General features: G+C 49.1%; 1 protein-coding gene across 2 annotated transcripts in view; it reads left to right on the top strand.

Moving 5' to 3' along the window:
* Nucleotides 1–2,470: 2,470 nt before the first annotated feature.
* The window catches only part of KIAA0232 (KIAA0232 ortholog), an 82,130-nt gene continuing 65,839 nt past the window's right edge, over nt 2,471–18,761 (top strand). For both annotated transcript variants that reach the window (XM_088463556.1, XM_088463557.1), the window contains exon 1: nt 2,471–2,585. The gene's annotated coding sequence lies outside the window, so the exon portion shown is untranslated. The remainder of the gene's footprint in view (nt 2,586–18,761) is intronic.

The following is an 18,761-nucleotide window of genomic DNA, read 5'->3' as shown; positions in this document are numbered from 1 at the left end:
GCCCTAAGAATATTTGACTAAAGGTTCCAAGCATGAAATTTGCTCCACGCTTCGTTGGACAGTATCGTATTCTTAAAATCATCAAAACAGTGGTGTATTATCTGGAACTACTTCCTCAGTTGAAGATTTCCAACACATTTCATGTTTCTCTTCTACGACCTTTAATCCTTACTCAATTCCAATGTTCTCCATCCAAGACTCCTCAAGTACAGACTCAATAGTGAGTTGAATTTGAAAAGATCAGACACAGATTGAATAATCTTCAGTATCTCATTGACAGGAAGTGGTACGGACCTGAAGAACGGCCATGGATCAAGACATCTGATGTCCATGCTCCACAGCTTGTTCAAGCATTTAATATGAAGACTCTTGATAAGCCTTGTGGGTATCCGGAGTCCGCCCTCAAAGGGGGGGTACTGTCAGGTTGCGGCCTAAGATCTGCCATTACTCACCTCAGCGCCGGCTTACCCTGATCTCTAGAGCGGACAGACACCAGGTGCGGCGGAGAGTGATGAGCTGAGCATTATACCTGGGGTCTCTCCACATGCTCGCTCCATGATGTGTTTTCTGCGGTTACCATCATGGATGCAGCCATGAGTCTGTTTTCACCTGATTAACCCTTTACCCAATGGTTGCTGTCAGCTGACAGAGGCCCTGATTCAGAGACGGACGCTCTGAAAGAGCACTTGCTCTGAATCTGGTTGATTTTTGATTTTTTGTGCGGCCTCCTGGCCGCTAGCAAAGCTGTGGGTGACCACCCACAGCTATTGCGAGCGGCCAGGTTGATGGTCGCGATAGAGCTTCTGGCTCTAATAGAAATAATGGCATGGTGCTGCAAAATGCTGTGGTAGCCATGCTGGTTAAGTGTGCCTTGAATTTTGAATAAATTACCAACAGTGTCACCAGCAAAGCACCCCCACACCTCCTCCTCCATGCTTCACAGTGAGAACCACACATGCAGAAACCATCCGCTCACCTTCTCTGCGTCTCACAAAGACACGGCGGTTGGAACCAAAAATCTCAAATTTGGACTCATCAGACCAAAGTACAGATTCCCACTGGTCTAATGTCCATTCCTTGTGTTTCTTGGCCCAAACAATTATCTTCTTCTTGGTGTTCATCCTCAGTTGTGGCTTTTTTCACGGTAATACGACCATGAAGGCCTGATTCATGCAGTCTCCTCTGAACATTTGATGCTGAGATTTGTCTGCTAATTGAACTCTGTGAAGACTTTATGTGGTCTCTAATCTGAGGTGCTGTTAAGTAGCGGTTTCTGAGGCTGGTAACTCTAATGAACTTATCCTCTGCAGCAGAGGTAACTCTTGGTCTTCCTTTCCTGGAGCGGTCCTCATGAGAGCCAGTTTCATCATAGCATTTGATGGTTTTTGCAAATGCACTTGAGGGTACATTCAAAGTTCTTGAAAATTTCCATATCGACTGACCTTCATATCTTAAAGTAATGGCGGACTGTTGTTTCTCTTTACTGAGTTGAGTGGTTGGTGCCATAATATGGATTACAACAGTAGTCAAATAGTGGTGTCCACTGTGTACTAACCCTACCTCTGCACAACACAACTGATGGTCTCAAACACATTAAGAAGGCAAGTAATTCCACAGATTGACTCTTGACAAGACACACCTGTTAATTCAAAACCATTCAAGGAGACTACCTCATGAAGCTGATTGACAGAATGCCAAGAGTGTGCAAAGCGGTCATCCAAGCAAAAGGGGGCTACTTTGAGGACTATAAAACATATTTTTATTTAACACTTTTTTGATTACAATATAATTCCATGTGTTCTTTCATAGTTTTGATCTATGCAAAATTAATCTGTTGAAAATAATTTAAATAAACAAAAACCATTGAATGAGAAGGTGTGTCCAAACTTTTGATTGGTACTGTATATATATATATATATATATATGGATTTTAATGGAACACACTCTTTGTATGGTTAACTACAGACACCGTTTTTTTAACTATATTATATAAATATATGTAATTTTTTAGTTTTATATATAGTTTGTTGTTTTTACACAATACCCACAAATACTGGGCAGAATTCTTTCTACTCTGAGGAATAAGTGAATGGTGTTTTTGGAAGAAAAAGGTGAAAGGAGTCAATGAAAACCCCGGTAAACACCATTATGATATGAGGTGCGTGTAGTGTTGATACGGGCCGAGGGCTAGGGGGGTGAAGATGAGTGCATCTGATACAAGTCTCATTTTGCTTTTGTTTACCACAGAAATCGCACGTCGGCAGCGACTCCTCACAGCGACGGACAGAAGGGCGGGGGGAATTAGACGCGCCCAGCGCTTGTAACCGCCGCCGCTGCCTCAGTTCCCGCCTCTCGGGAGGCAGAGGGGGGAGCGCGCGTGCGCAGTGATAACCGCCGGCTGGGAGTCACGGGGGTGGGGGGGAGAGTGGGCGTGTCCTTGCTGGAGGAGATTGTCTCCGTCACTCCCGGAGCGGGCTGTAGAGTACAGCGGAGGGAACCGTGCGGGGAGCTCGGGCCCAGTGTTCCCTCCTCTCCACCATCGCACGGTCACTCGTCGCCGTCGCTCCACCACCTCCCTCTGGCAGGTAAGGCCGGACAGCTTCCCGTAGCTCCAGCGCGTCTGTAGTTCCTCATTCTCCGGGGCCTTTCCAACATGGCTCCCGGGCCTCTACCGGTCCCCCCGCACTCTATGTACAGCCGGCCTTTACTTGGAGCGAAAGCCTCCTGCTCTCCTCCACACCGGGGACATGGATGTGTGACCTTGTTATGGTGCCGGGGCCCTGAGTACAGACTCTGGTATATTTCCTTATAGCTGTACTACCCGGCACTGTTATATTACCGTTGCCATTACTAAACACCCTACCCGCCACTGTTATCACCACTGCCATTACTAACCATCCTACCCGCCACTGTTATATCACCACTGCCATTACTGACCATACTACCCGGCACTGTTATATCACCACTGCCATTACTGACCATACTACCCGGCACTGTTATATCACCACTGCCATTACTGACCATACTACCCAGCACTGTTATATTCCCCGCACAGTTCGAGAGGCCTCCACTCTAGAATCCTTCAAAAATACTCAAGACTCACCTATTCACCCAAGCATTTCACTAATGTCCCTTGTTTAATCTTGTTTTGTACTGTAAATGTAAAGCACTTTGAGTCCTTAAGGAGAAAAGCGCTATATAAATAAAATTATTATTATTATTCTATTACCGTTGCCATTACTGACCAGCCTACCCGGCACTGTTATATTACCGTTGCCATTACTGACCATCCTACCCGGCACTGTTATATCACCACTGCCATTACTGACCATCCTACCCGGCACTGTTATATCACCACTGCCATTACTGACCATCCTACCCGGCACTGTTATATCACCACTGCCATTACTGACCATCCTACCCGGCACTGTTATATCACCACTGCCATTACTGACCATCCTACCCGGCACTGTTATATCACCACTGCCATTACTGACCATCCTACCCGGCACTGTTATATCACCACTGCCATTACTGACCATCCTACCCGGCACTGTTATATCACCACTGCCATTACTGACCATCCTACCCGGCACTGTTATATCACCACTGCCATTACTGACCATCCTACCCGGCACTGTTATATCACCACTGCCATTACTGACCATCCTACCCGGCACTGTTATATCACCACTGCCATTACTGACCATCCTACCCGGCACTGTTATATCACCACTGCCATTACTGACCATCCTACCCGGCACTGTTATATCACCACTGCCATTACTGACCATCCTACCCGGCACTGTTATTTCACCAGTGCTATCTCTATACGAACTGCCAATGTTATACCCCCAGTGCTATCACTAACTATACTACCTGGCAATGTTATATCACCAGTGCTCTCACTGACTATACTACCTAGTATTAGTGATATAACAATGCCATTACTGACTATACCACCAGGCACTTTTATACCACCCGTGCCATCACTAACTATACTACCTGGACAACTTATAACACCATTGATATCAATGGACTATGCTACCCACCCCTGCACTGTTATACCCCCAGTGCTATCACTAGACTATACTACCTGGCTCTGTTATATCACCAGTGTGATCACTGGACTACTACCTGGCACTTGTACCACCAGTGTGATCACTGGACTATACTACCTGGCACTGCTGTTATACCACCAGTGCGATCACTCGACTATATTACCTGCCACTTATACCACCAGTGCGATCACTGAACTATACTACCTGGCACTTATACCACCAGTGTGATCACTGGTCTATACTACCAGGCACTGTTTTACTTGCTAATACTAGTGTCTATATAGTGCTAATGCTATCAATGACTATTACTAATGATATCATTGGCTTTATTACCCTGTACCATGTGATGGTATCAGTGACTATACTGATCTGTACTGCTCTCTTAACCATCTGCTGGTACCACTGACTATACTTGTGGTGGTGTCACTGACTATACTACTAATGCGATCACTGACTGCTACCCTGTGATTCTTTTTTTTTCTCAATTTTGCGATCACTACTATACTACTGCCTGCTAAGAAAATATATGTATCTTGACTGTCAGTTAGCAATTCCAGAGTCCGCTGAGACTTGTGGTCCCTTGGTATGGCTGTGTGACTATTCTGTGCCTGTATATGTATCCATTGTAATGGCTGTGTAGGTAATTGATGTATCTGAGTTGATGATTGCACACATCTATCATTACTATACAATACATCATATGTTTATGGTATGATGCTCACCCTCTCCCACCTCCCATGACCTGGGCACCTGCGTACAGCAGGGTTAGTGGGGGCTGGCTGCCCGCCCCCTTACTGGTTGTAATGTCTCTTTATGTGTCTGGTCTTTGGGAGTGATATGATGGGGGTGGTTGCTGTCTCCTCCCGCCTCCCCCCTATAAGTACAAGGGGCTGATGCAATCTGACAGTGAATGAGATCTCCATCACATGGTGACTCCCCCCTCCCCCCCCTGCTCATCTGTGAGCCTCTCCCCACCTCCTCCTGCAGGTCACTCTCCACCCGTCCCCAGCCCACAGAGGGAGGGGCTGTGCACTGCCAGCAGACATCTTGTGTTTTGTTTTGCATGCTGGGTTCATGTGAGGTGAGCTGCTGCTGGGGAGAGTGTACAGGAAAGGGTCTCCATGTCTTCAAGTCTGCTGCTTCTGTCTCTTTATCACCCATATAGCTGCAAGGGAGCTGGAATCTGCTCTCTCTCCGTTTTTGGATAGATGCAGAATCATTCTGTAGTTCCCATCGTTCTCAGACTGCAATGTGCCACCTGATTTTGCTTTTTACGATCCATCACTGTTAAGATATTGTAGAACCAGATGCATTAATATCTGCATGCTTTTGTAGTTACCTTGAATTTACATTTTATCTATTCAAGAGCTTTCCTCTGTTACGCTGTACTGTAATTTGTGATGCACCTAGCCCAGCTTCATGACAAACTCATCCTGACACACTACCTACACTGCTATAGTTGGAAAGTATAAATTGTTTCATATATCTTTTGCTAGCTGACAAATGCTATAGGTATTGCAAAGCTTTTCGTTTTACCACTATAACATTTTATATTTGTTTTAAAATACATTGTGCTCTCCTTCTTGACCTGAAGTATTTGGTCCCCCAAATTTTACAGATTTTTCACAATTCAGGAGTGCAGCACTATCAATTGTGCAAGTGTTAGATTATTTAATGGTCGTGTGTGTGAGATAGATATATAGATAATAAAAAAAACTAAAAACTTAAGATGCCCATACACGGTGCGACCGTGTAGGCGACTGCCGATCCGTCGGCAAAATCGTGCTTTCCCAGCTGACAATAGTGCGGTCCCCGCTGACTGCACAATATGCCGGCTCCTCCATCTGAATGCGATCGTATATCGCATCCCAAATCAGATGAACTTGCGGGAAGATCTGGGGGTGCGATGTACGATCCCACGGGAGCGCACAGCAAGATATCAGGTACGATACCGTGCCCATACACTGCACGATATAGCACCTATATCGTGCCGATCCGTTTGATCGGCACGTATATCGTGCCGTGTATGGCCAGCTTTAGGGTGCATACACATCTGCACGATATCGGCCTGATTTGACCGATTTAGCCAAATCGGAACGACAAATCGGGCGTATCGTACAGTCTATGCCCAATTTGTGCGTACCCGCGGTCGCATGCGATATCGTGCGATTGGCTGTGCTGCAGTCAATCACACGATATCGCATGTGAGCCTATACATGTTGAAGGACGGAAAAGTGATTGTTCCGTCTTTCATTAAATCTTTCAAGTGTGTACCGGCAATTATGCGATGTCCGGGGTGAAGGCAAATCGCCCTGAACATCGGCACGATTGCCGGTCGTTTAGGTGTGTACCCAGCCTTAGTTTGTTAAAAATGTATGATGGATTGTCTAATCTGCAGATGCTGCTCCAGGGATAAAATGATTGTTGGGTCTGTCTATCAAATATGTCCAAAAGTCCCTGGAGACCACTGCCATCCTTCTCAATAGGTCACCTCATTAGGTGGTACTATTAGTGACACATTTATAAAGTTTCTGTATTAGTAATTAGCCATTGGGTGACAACGACCATGTTATTGTTTCGCATATATGTAGAAATACTCAGTTATATATTCTATTTCCACAGTATAATGGAATTGCATACTAAATTCATTAAATTCATCAGTGATGCAGCTGAATGATTATTTCTTAACCCATTCAGTGCATATACCTAAAAAGGCAGACTATGGGTCATATGTATCAATGTTTGATGTGAGATAAAATTGTGAAATATATATATCACCAACCAATCGGTTCCAAACTATCATTTCTTAAACAGCCTGCAAAATGTACTGTAAGTTAGAAGCTGATTGGCGATATATATTTAACATCAAACTTTGATACATATGCCCCTGAGTCCCATACATTGTCCTTATTGCTGCACCGCTAATTAGTACAGGCGGGGAGACGAGGAGCTGGCCACAGAAGAGTAATGTCATCACACAGGTGCGTGATAACGACACTGGGCATTTCATATTTAAAAAAAATAATAATAATTTGGGTGTAGGGAACACAACTGCAAGTCCCCAAAATCCCCCATCCTGGCACCCTTGTTTGAAGAAGGGGAGTCCCTCTTTCAAGTTGTTGCCGAACACTACAGATGACATGTCTTCAGATTGGGAGGAGGGTTATCTAATGCCCAGTATCTCCCCCATCGTGGTGTAAGTGTTAATGCAGGACAGAAAAAGTGATCGTTCCATCGTTAATTACATCGTTCTGATGTGTACCCAGGATCCGATATGTCAGGCCGACATATCGGCTGGGTACACATTGCTATGTGCTGAATTGCTCCTAGCTTTTCACCTTAGTGCCTGTTTAGTTTCTTAGTTTTACCTGATGAGTTCCAATAGTTTGTTTTATAGTGTTTATCAGTCCAGTTAGGGTACATAGGTTTGCAGCAGGATATTAACTGCTGTCCTTAGCCTGCAGATGCATTATTAGTGTTCACTCTGGGATTTTTGGGGGGCAGGGTGCTGACCACTGAGGACATTTTAATTTTCGAGAACAATCTTTTGGTTGTCGCTAAAGCTGATGTATACAGTTATTATTATATGTTAAAATAATCAATTTACATTATGGAGGCCATTCAATTGTGGTGCCCACCCCCCCCCCCTACCCCCCACTGGCCGTCTATAGTAATGGGCATCTATCAGAGCAATTCAATTGATTATCTGATGCCCATTGGCCATGGCAGTGACATTTTTCCTCGCAGCCTCTGGAGGTGCGAGGAAAATGTCTAAAGTCCTTTTTTTGGGGCGCCCTAACCTAATGTCTAAAGTCCTTTTTTTTGGGCGCCCTAACCTCCTGCTTGTGGGCGCAGTAAATGCTAATGGACGCCCAAACGGAGAAACAATTGAATTGCTCCATCGGGCGCCTATTCGTATAGACGCTCAGCAGTGGGTGCGTGCCACAATTGAATTGCTCCCTGTAATTGAATATACCATTTCACATTATGCGACACAGTAGTGTACACAATGCACGTCATGCCACACAGCAGTGCATAATTTGCCATCTAAAATGGTCTAAAGCTGGGTACACACTAAACGGCCTATGTACCCAGCAATCCGATTGCCTGACATTTCAGGCGGCCGGTACAAATTAGAAGTTCCGTTGCCCGACATGTCTACCCCTGCAGCATCCCGCTGCATGGGGTTGCCAATCGCATAGTCAGGTTGGGCTGTTTTGACAATGCGGCTGACGACCCCACGGGAGCGCCTTCCGTCTGACATAGTGTAGCATTCCCGCGAGGCTGTTTCAGTGGCGCGCCGCATCCTGCCCTATTTCTAAAGGGCAGAAAGCACCTTGCCCTCCAGCGCAGCACCCCGTTGAAACAGCCTGTGGGTTCTGTCCCCTCCCGCAGGCCGCAGTATCCCGCGGGTGGGGAAAACGGTGGTGCAATGTCACCCCCAATGAATGGATGCCGGGCGTATGTGCCTGGCATCCATTTAGTGACCACATCGCTTGGGGGCTGCCCGCCATGTCCGTAAGTGCCGGGCACATCCCCAAGAGTGACGATAAAGGGATGCGTCATAAAGAGATACTCCCTTCAGTGGCCACACCCCTTCGGCTCACAGGAGTGCTTTCTCTAGGTCCGGCGCCCTGCCTGGCACCGGACCTAGAGTGGGTATATGTGACTAGATTTTGAGGATATGTCGTTCCGATACGTCTGAATCGGGAAAATCGCTCAAAAAATTGTCTAGTATGTACCCAACTTAAGATCTCATGTCTTGAGAAGATCCCTTTAACTGAAGTTGGTAATGTTTTTAATGTTTTTTTTTATTTTAGGGTGTCAGTCTTGTTGGACGTGTTGTGGGGATTCAGTTGTTAGCACTGGATGATTAATGTATGTCTATTGGAGCAATTCAATTGTTGCTCCAATGAGACGCCCATTAGTATTTTACACTCCCAAAAGGGCGGAGTTTAGACGTGAAAAGTGGCTAACCCAGTCTAAAATCCTGGTTTGAGAGTCCAAACTACCGCTTGGGCATCTAAACGAAGGCTGGGTGTACACTAGACGATGTGTATTCAGCCCGACCTCTTCTGCGATGGGACCCAGCATTGGAGCTGGCATCAGCAAATGCATACACACTTGCCATAGCGGGCAGCAACGGCCATGCTGCATTCGGACATATTGTCTAGTGCACAGGTTCTCAAACTCTGTCCTCAGGACCACAAACAAGTCCTGTTTTCTAGGTCAACTCACAAAATCACAAGTGAAAAATTAGCTGCACCTGTGGGTCTTTTAAAATGTCAGTGAGTAATGAATACACTTGTGCACCTGCTAGGTGACCTGGAAAACGTGAACTATATGGGGTCCTGAGGAGTGAGTTTGTGAACCATTGGTCTATTTACCCAGCATAAGAACTTGTTTGTTTTTTTTTTTCCTCACACATCCGGAGGCTGCGAGAAAAAAATGTGACTGCTGCAGCTAATGGGCGTCTGATCGGAGCAACAATTTAATTGCTCCAATAGACGACCATTAGTTAGACACTCAGCGCTAACAATTTCCAATCATTAAAAAGAATATGCTTAAAGGTGCCCACACACATACCGTCTATTCTCACGTTCCGACGATGTGTCCGATTTCCCTTAAAACTCTCCCGGCAGCTCTGCACACGATATGCTGTCCAATCTTCATCCGATCTCCTGCAGCCAGACTTTTTCACAGTGCATTTGAGTCTAGATCGTCAGATCTGCCCTACAGCACCGCAGATCTGAAGATGCGATGTGCGGCCTGCGGGGGCGCACATCGCAATGTGATTGTGAGTGGGGACTCAAGATTTGGTCATTTTTTACACGATCTGTCGTTCCGATGTGTCCGAATCGGTCAGATCGGGGGAAAAAATCGCTGTGTGGGGCCAGCTTAAGACTGTGTTTAAGATCACAAGTAAATTAATGAAGAGGTTATAAAGACATGGGTAAATGCATGTTACATTATTAAGAATATAATGACATGGCTCGGTTTGCATTTCATACTGTGATCAAACTGATGATGCACTAACTTACTATGTGCAGTACTTAGCTAAATTGCTGTCTGGCTCCCACTGCGGTAAGAGGCTGTGGTTGGGGAATTCAATTGTTCACTTGTTTTTCGGATGTTCTGTGCATTACGGAGCACCCATTATTACTGCTCTCTTCTCCGCGCCTGGGGCAGTAACCGTTGAATACTGCTCCGTCTGAAGTGATCGGGCCTGCTAAAACAATTGAATCGCCCTCTCAGTCTGAATGGCTCCCAGGCTGCTTGTGTGGTTTTGACCGGTGGTGGGCCTTCGGTGCCATTGTGCAGGAGTCGTCCCTGTTTTGTGAATGTCGTGCGGCTCCTGGGTGCTAGGCAAAATTCACCAAGTGGCGGATTCTAATCTTGTTGGTTTGTCATTGGTTTTGTTCACCAATTTACTGAGGCCAAATACCACAGAGTGCACACTTTAAAATAGAACAGAATTGAATATTAAAGCACCAATGTTTTCGACCATTGGAAGAATAGCATGGAAACCCCAGATTTATCAAGCCGAGTAATGCAGGAGATGGAAATCCTGACTCGTACAGGAAAGCAATCTAACCCTACCCCTTTCCGGAACTTACCAATCCCGCAGCCTAACCCCCCTCCCCCTAGTGCAGCCGCTGGGATTCTGACTCCTGTCGGATTCTAATGGATGCCGACTACATCCCCACTGCACAGATCACTATATGTAGCGTTCCCGCTAGGCTGTTTTAGTTTGGCGTGGCGCCCTGTCCTCCTTCTGGAGGGCAAATAGCGTCCTGCCCTCCAGAAGGTCAAAAAGCGCCCTGCTCATGTCCCGCGGGTGGAGAAATGTGCGGTTACCCGGTTACCGCTGGAGCATAGACGCCGGGCGCATACGCCCGGCATCTGTTCTTCCTGTGTTCAGCGCTTGGGGGCTGCCTGGCGTGTGCCGGGCACGCCCCCAAGAGTGACAAAAAGGGGATGCGTCTTATAGACACGTCCCCTTTTCGGCTGTGCGCGCACAAAGGTGCCCTCTCTGGCTTCGGCGCCCTGCCTACCGCCGGAGCTAGAGTGAACACTAATATATATATATATATATATGCATATATGCATAGGCTTCATCATGTTTAAAAGTGCAGAAATGGTTACATTTTAAGAAAAAAGTATGGGGTCCCCTCCTAAATCAACAACCAGTCATGAATCTCTGAGACTGGTCCACCTATTTTTCTATAACCAGCACCAGGCCCCCCCTCAGCCCTTTTCAGAAATGCTGAAAAAGAAAAAACCTTGTCAAAACTGTCTTGCAAGGTCCCGGCACAAAGAGTGCCAGGTAACTGGTGGTCACTCCGTAGAAATGAGTGGGTAAGCACTGATTGCGGCAGCTCCAACTACTTTATTGTGGTGTTGCTTTGTAGATGGGTTTCTGTCCCTTCGGACCTGGCATCTGCTGTGTACTATTGTAGTGTTTTGTTGCTAGGTTACACCTCTTATACAGTGATTGCAATAAGGCATTGAACCCCATGTAAGCTGCAAGAAAAAAGTTGCATTAAGTAACCTTTTGAATGATTCATTTTCTAGTAATTTAAGCTTCTGAGTTTCCATTTGCTGTAAGAACTACGTCATTGTAGTTCCCTTTCTGTTTTAGTAGAAGAATGTTGCATAATTTGTGTTGATTTCCTGATTTCATTACTCTGTAAGCAGTCATTATATGATGCTGGAGGCTTCCATCTAGGTTAATTTACCTGTTTTAAAGTTGGAAAAACAAGATGTCTTACAGTGCCTATAGAAAATCATACCCTCTCAAGGTCTTTACCATTTTTCACATTGATTCAGTTGTTAGCACCGGCGGCTGTCGGTATTGGGCACCCGACAGTGCAATTTAAGTGTGGGTGAGAAGAGCCGCCGGCATTTCTGCTCTACCCCTACTGAGGTGGGAAGCACAAATGTGCGATAAGTCCTGGTTTTGGGCAAGGAATCAGCAGTTAGGATGCCCTAATCAGGACATAAGATGTGCGGATTGAGCAATTAGTCAGGTTTGCAAGGAAAATGGATGCTGACAATTACACCCAAATTCTTGAGAAAAGCCTCAGCTAATCAGCTGAAGGTAGGCAGGTGGTTCACCTAACAGCACAACAGTGCCTTAAAGGTTGGTGTATACTGCAAAGATATTTCTACTTCAGGGTCCATAGGGTATCCACAGGATACCTTGGGGTATAGGTGTGACGTCAGTCGCAGGGCACCAAAGAGTTAAGCTTTCAGCCTCCCAGGATGCACTAGGTCCCCCTCCTATACCCCGCCCCCGGGCCAAGGCACCTCAGTTTAGTTTGGTGCCCGGCCGGAGTCGGGTGCACCTGTTGGAGTGGGGGCTAGAAGAGCCCCTGAAGCTTATTCTTCATGCAGCTGTGGCTGCACATCTGGATGAACAGCATGGACAGTCAGTCCTGACGTCCATGCTGTCTTCCCTACACCCCGCCGGTACCAGAACGCCGGTACTGATCCGGGGATGCTGGTGGGCGTCTGGGGTCACAGCTAGCGGTGACCCCAGATGCTCCGGACCATGGCCGGATTCAAGGGGGACAGAGGTAAGCAGCGGGGTCCCGCGGTGGGTCCCCGCTGATCACATGGTCCTAAGTCCCCAGGCAGGGGGCTCCCTGGGGACTGGCTGCAGCGTGGAGCCAGGCGACCAACCTGCGCTTCCACTACCCCCTGGGACAGCGGACCGCAGCAGAGCGGTAGCGCTGCGGCGTCCCAGGGGTTAAATGCATGCCAGGGGAGCGCGCCTTCCCTGTCTCACAGCCGGCGCCTCCCCCGCTGCACACAGCCCTCTCTGCATGCTGCCGACTGGTCCTGTGGCAGCGCTCCTCCCCCAGGCCAGCCTCCTCTCTGCTCCTCGGCGGCCATCTTCTCCAGAACGCATGGTGAACGCTGCTGGAAGCGCTAGACGGAAGCATCGTGGTCTGGGTCCCCCCGCATACCTCTCCTCCGCTGTGGTCAGGTCTGTGTATGCAGCGCTGTGTCCTACCAGGCCCTGTGTCTGTGTAGTTGAGTGATCAGCGCTGTTAGTGCAGGAATTGTTATTTCTCTGCATTGTATGTGACTGTGCTAGCGCTGCCTGTAACTTTTCTTCTCTAAACTGTCAGCTTTATTACTGTCCCTGTTCTTCTGCTAAAGCCCTTGCGGTGCGGTGCTACAGGGTGGTCTCTCGCCTATTTAATACTTAATTGGTGAGAGAGGTCACATACGTGGTGCCATCATGTCTGAAAGTGATTTTCCCCTCCGGCTACAGTGTACCACGTGCAAAGTACCGTTAGCGGAGGGGGAGGGTAGCGCGGAGGGCCTTTGCCGGCAGTGTTTGTCCATGGCGCGGCCTATTACGGTTACAGCACCGGTACAGGAGCCGCCCTGGGCTTGTTTCGCTCAGGCGTTAACAGCTTTAGTGGGCCAGTTAGCTCCGCAGCCCGCGTTTACTCCGAGGGGTTTGTCCCAGCAGTCTGTGGTGTCGTCACCCATGCAGGGGTTCCCACGACAATTGGTGGTACCCCACAGTCTCCCTATTTCCCCGCTCCCGGGTTCTCAGGAGCCAGCGTGGGTTAACTCCCTGACGAGTTCTGTACAGCACTTGTCGGATGTGTTGCAAGGGGAGTCTGTGATGCGGCCTCATAAAAGGCCGGTGGCGTCTCTGTCCGCTCCTTATGAGGATGACGAAGGGACGTCTGATGATGGGGAGATTCTGGATCCTTACGATCAGGAACCTCTCCATACTAAGGACGCTGATGCTAAGTCCAAAGTATATATTCCTGGACTTATTCGGGCGGTCCGCACAGCCTTGGTGATTGAGGACGAAGTTCCCCCAGCGGCTAAATCTAAGTATGCCTTTTTCAAAGATGTGAAGGGCGATGCCACAGTCTTTCCTCTTTCGGGTCAGTTGGTGGACCATTTAGAGGAGGCGTGGAAACAACCTGGCAAAAGATACCAGCCGCAGAGACGCCTGGCGGTGGCTTATCCGTTCGCGGATAATTATTTTGCTAAGTGGGAATCCCCTCCACAGGTGGATTCTCACGTGACCCGTCTTGTCCGTAGTGCCACATTGCCGATGCCATCCATGTCCTCCCTTAAGGATGCTACGGACCGCAAGGTAGAAATCTGCCTGAAGTCCGCTTATTCCCTTGCAGGGGGGGCAGCACGGCCGGCTATGGCCATTTGCTGGGTTGCCAGAGCGATGGAGCGCTGGGCGGATTCATTAGAGGCTTCTTTTGAATCCGACTGTCCGGCCGATCAGGCGGAGTTGATTGGCAATCTCCGTGATTCGGCCACCTACATCAACGAGGCGGCTCTAGACATTAGTACTCTGGTGTCTAGAATTTCTTCAGCAGCGGTAGCTGCTCGTCGCACCTTGTGGCTGCGATGCTGGAAGGCGGACGCAGATTCCAAGAAAGGTCTGGAAGCGTTGCCGTTTACCGGAGAAGTTCTCTTCGGTCCGGATCTGGATAAGATTGTGGCCACGCTGGCGGCAGACAAATCTGCTTGTCTCCCGTCGGCCGCTGCTCCTTCTGGTTCTGGACCATCGTCCTTTCGGTCATCTAGGGCCCAGGGCAGGCCCAAACCACAGTCGTTTCCTCGACAGGCTGGCCCTAAGAAATCGGTCAAGCCCCGGAAGCAGGCATGGAGTACCAGACGTCCGGCCCCCAAGCCAGATGACAAGCCTGCGGCCTGACGGTCCGGGCCTCCCTTTGGGGGATCCCAGGGTGGGAGGCCGCCTGCTACAGTTCGCCCAGTGTTGGTCGACCACTACGACAGACACTTGGGTTCTGGAGGTGGTTTCCCACGGATACGCCCTCTCCTTCCGGCACAGACCCCCGGCTCGCTTCTTCACCACGGGTCTCCCATCAGACCGGAACAAGGCTACGGAGCTGCGGAAGGTATTGCACACTATGCTCCAGGCTGGAGTTATAGTGGCGGTTCCATTCTCCCAGAGGGGCCAGGGTTTCTATTCAAATCTATTTTTGGTACAGAAACCCAATGGGTCATATCGTCCGATTCTCAACCTCAAAGCACTCAACAAGTCTTTGCGGGTCCCGAAGTTTCGGATGGAGACCCTACGGTCCATCATTCTGGCGCTGGAACCTGGGGACTACTTGGTGTCATTGGACATACAGGACGCTTACCTGCATGTCCCTATTCTTTGGCGCCATCAACAGTTCCTCAGGTTTGCAATCCGCAGCGACCACTTCCAGTTTCGGGCGTTACCTTTTGGCCTGGCAACAGCACCACGTGTTTTCACCAAGGTGATGGCGGTCATGGCGGCTTCCCTGCGGCTGCAGGGAGTCCGCATGTTGCCGTATTTGGACGACCTGTTATTGGTGGCAGGATCTCCAGAGCTCCTGTTACGCCACTTGGACCTGACCATTGCACTGCTGCAACGGCACGGCTGGCTAATCAACTGGCAGAAGTCCACTCTAATCCCGTCTCGGAGGATTCTGCATCTTGGAGCCTTATTGGACTCGGGACAGCAAAGGATCTTCGTGACGGAGGACAAGATCTCTGCTTTACAGTCAAGGGTGCGCAGTTGCCTGCACAGCCGCCGGGTGTCCTTACACTCGGCGATGAGGTTACTGGGCTCCATGGTGTCGGTGTTCGACATGGTGGAATACGCCCAGTTTCACTCCAGACCTCTGCAGCATCTGATCCTGTCCAAGTGGAACGGGCTGACTCAGTCTTTGAAGTCCCAGACGATTGTGCTCACCCAGGAGGTTCGCCTGTCCCTTGCGTGGTGGTTACAGACGACCCACCTCAACAAGGGACGTCCGTTCTGGGTTCCAAATTGGGTCCTGTTGACAACGGACGCCAGTCTTCGGGGCTGGGGAGCTGTTTCGGGTCCACACTTGTTCCAGGGCAGGTGGACGCAGACAGAAGCGGAGCTTCCAATAAATATCTTGGAACTCCGTGCGGTCTTCAATGCTCTCCAGCAGGCACAGCGGTTTCTCCAGGGTCGCCCGGTGCAGGTCCAGTCGGACAACGCTACCACCGTGGCCTACATAAACAGGCAAGGAGGAACTCGCAGTCGGGCGGCTCTCGTAGAGGTCTCTCGGATCCTGGTTTGGGCGGAGCGCAATCTTCCGGCCATATCAGCGGTCTTCATCCCGGGAGTGCTAAATTGGGAGGCGGACTTTCTAAGTCGCCAGGACGTTCATCCGGGGGAATGGTCCCTGCACCCGGACGTTTTTCAACTACTGGTGGACAGGTGGGGTCTTCCAGAAATCGACCTCATGGCGTCCCGGCACAACAACAAGTTGCCGGTGTACGGGTCTCGCACAAGAGACGAAGGGGCGTCTCTGGTGGATGCTCTGTCCGTCCGGTGGACGTTCCGGTTCGCATACCTGTTCCCTCCGGTCTCCCTTCTTCCACGGGTAATCCGGAAATTCAAACAGGAAGGAGGGACGCTCCTGTTGATAGCTCCCGCGTGGCCCAGACGGCACTGGTTCTCAGACCTTCAGGGTCTGTCCGTGGACATTCCTCTGCGGTTGCCGCTACGACCGGACCTTCTGTCTCGGGGTCCTTGCCTTCACCCGGACCTGACTCGGCTGTCTTTGACGGCGTGGCTGTTGAGACGGCCATGCTGAGGTCCCGGGGGTTTTCCAGCTCTGTGGTGCGTACCATGTTACGAGCTCGGAAACCGTCTTCCGCGAGGATATACCATCGCGTGTGGCATACGTTCTTCCAGTGGTGTCGACCGAGAGGTTATGCACCGCGGGAGTTTCGTCTGTCTCGGATTCTCGCCTTCCTGCAAGCGGGACTAGATCATGGGCTTCGCCTTGCTTCTTTGAAGGTACAGGTTTCGGCCCTATCTGTCTGGTTTCACCGTAGGATTGCTACAATCCCGGATGTGCGCACCTTTATGCAGGGTGTTCTCCGCATTCAGCCGCCCTTTGTTCCACCTGTGGCGCCTTGGGATTTGGCTGTGGTCCTGAGGGCTCTCCAAGGACCGCCGTTTGAACCACTGGGCACAGTGGATCTTAAATGGCTAACAGCTAAGACTGTTTTCCTTCTGGTCATTGCTTCGGCCAGACGTGTTTCTGAGTTAGGGGCTCTTTCTTGTAGACCCCCTTTCTTGGTTTTTTATGGGAACAGGGCAGTGCTCCGCACTCGGCCCGAGTTTCTTCCCAAAGTTGTTTCCCAGTTTCATGTTAACGAGGAAATAGTTGTTCCGGCCTTTAACTCACCGGGTCTTTCCGTGGGTGAGGCCTCTTTGGATGTTGTGCGGGCCTTAAGGACTTATGTTGACCGCACTTCTTCGTTTAGGAAGTCGGACGCTTTGTTTGTCCTCTATGGCTTCCGTAAAAAGGGTTGGCCTGCTTCAAAGCAAACTTTGGCAGCCTGGATCTGTATGGCTATTTCTGAAGCTTATCTTCATGAAGGCCTACCGGTCCCTCCTTCTCTGAACGCTCATTCCACTAGGTCTGTGGGTCCTTCGTGGGCAGCTTGACGTGGTGCCTCGGCAGTTCAGATCTGCAAGGCTGCTACGTGGTCTTCTGTCCATACCTTCGTGAGGTATTACAGGTTTGACACCTTCGCCTCTCAGGATGCTTCCTTCGGGCGGCGGATTCTCCTTTCTGCACAGGAGCGTCCCCACCCTTAAAAGATACTGCTTTGGGACATCCCCAAGGTATCCTGTGGATACCCTATGGACCCTGAAGTAGAAAATGAGATATGGTAAGAACTTACCCTTGTTATCTCTATTTCTACGAAGTCCATAGGGTTCCACAGGACTCCCGCCCTGTCGCACCTGTGCTGCAGATGGGCTTTGCTCTGGTCACCGGTTTTCCGTCTCCCTCTGGTGAGAATGTGATTCTTGTATGTGTCCAGATCTTTGTTCTCTCTCTTCCTTCTCCTCCTCCGGCCTATGGCTTGGTAACTAACTGAGGTGCCTTGGCCCGGGGGCGGGGTATAGGAGGGGGACCTAGTGCATCCTGGGAGGCTGAAAGCTTAACTCTTTGGTGCCCTGCGACTGACGTCACACCTATACCCCAAGGTATCCTGTGGAACCCTATGGACTTCGTAGAAATAGAGATAACAAGGGTAAGTTCTTACCATATCTCATATTATCTGCAGATCGAGTGATCTGCAGATATATCTGTAGATGACTGGGTTTCATATACACTGAACGACCAGCATCTTCTAGGCAGCCGCGGGGGTTGCGCCACTGCATGTGTACGGGCGATCGGCTGACCGCCTGTACACACTTGCCGATGGATAGATATCTGTACATCAGCTGTGCAGCATAATTGACGCGATATGTCTGTGAACAAAGTTGTTCATGGACATATCGCTAGTACACACTGGCCGATGAGCACCAGATATATTGGCAGATAAATTGATCGCACAATATATGTCGGTGTGTACCCATCTTAAACATATCGCCACAAAAGCAATAGAGGGGCTTAATATGAGTGCCCAAGTCAGAGCCCTGACCAAAATCCAATAGAATATATATAGAGGGACTTGGCCATTGCCGCTCATCACGAAATTTGACTGAATTAGAACAATTCTGCAAGGAAGAATGGGCATCTATTCCCCAATCTAGGTGCTCAAATCTGTTAGAGACATGTACAAAATAGACTGATGGTTGTAATTGCTTCATAAGGTGGCTATACAAAGTATTAAATTAGATTACTGATCACTTTTTGAATCCTGTTATTTTTAGCT

This window comes from Taudactylus pleione, unplaced genomic scaffold (assembly GCF_031769625.1).
Source record: "Taudactylus pleione unplaced genomic scaffold, aTauple2 ptg001408l, whole genome shotgun sequence".
NCBI classification, from domain to species: Eukaryota; Metazoa; Chordata; class Amphibia; order Anura; family Myobatrachidae; genus Taudactylus; species Taudactylus pleione.
This window is presented reverse-complemented; position numbering and strand designations above follow the sequence as displayed.